The sequence below is a fragment of the Otolemur garnettii genome, unplaced genomic scaffold (assembly GCF_000181295.1).
Source record: "Otolemur garnettii isolate 467f Iridium unplaced genomic scaffold, OtoGar3 scaffold00345, whole genome shotgun sequence".
NCBI lineage: Eukaryota > Metazoa > Chordata > Mammalia > Primates > Galagidae > Otolemur > Otolemur garnettii.
In genome coordinates, this window is record NW_003852740.1 from 171,657 (window position 1) to 172,207 (window position 551).

The 551-nt window shown below is 50.8% G+C and overlaps 1 protein-coding gene across 1 annotated transcript in view; it reads right to left on the reverse strand.

Moving 5' to 3' along the window:
- The window catches only part of ZNF692 (zinc finger protein 692), an 8,327-nt gene that overhangs the window by 2,545 nt on the left and 5,231 nt on the right, over positions 1-551 (reverse strand). The window lies entirely within an intron of this gene.

Sequence of the window (551 nt, forward strand, 5' to 3'; positions counted from 1 at the left end):
CAGTTCTCCAAGTCATCCCTGACCTCGCTGCCCGGGTCACCAGGAATGGCTGGATTCCATCCTCCTGGCTCCATTTGTACACATGTCAGCCTCCAGCTACTTCTTACTGACCCGATAGCTACCAGCACATCCAGGCTGCCATCACTGCCTGCATATACACCTGTTGTCACAGTGCGGCTTAGCACCTGGCTCCATCCATTGCAGTTCCCCTATTTACACAGCAGCCATAGTGACTTCTTAGGTCAGCCTCATTCTTCTTCTATTCAAGACCCTGTGATGGTGCCAATCTTACTCAAAACAGGGGCCAAGCCATTTATGTGACTTTTCTTCCTAACCTCCTGGTTTCCTCCCTATTCCTGGACTGTACTATGAAAATACCATCTCAGGGCTTTCACATGTGTGCAGATTATGGGGACAGGTCTCCATTCCTCCCTTTACTCAGGTCCTTGTTCAGAGCATCTCTCTACAACAGCAACTCCTCCTCATGCCCTATTCTTTCCCCTGCTTCCCTGTCTCCTCACAGCCCTATGCCACTGGAGTGGACAGGTCAG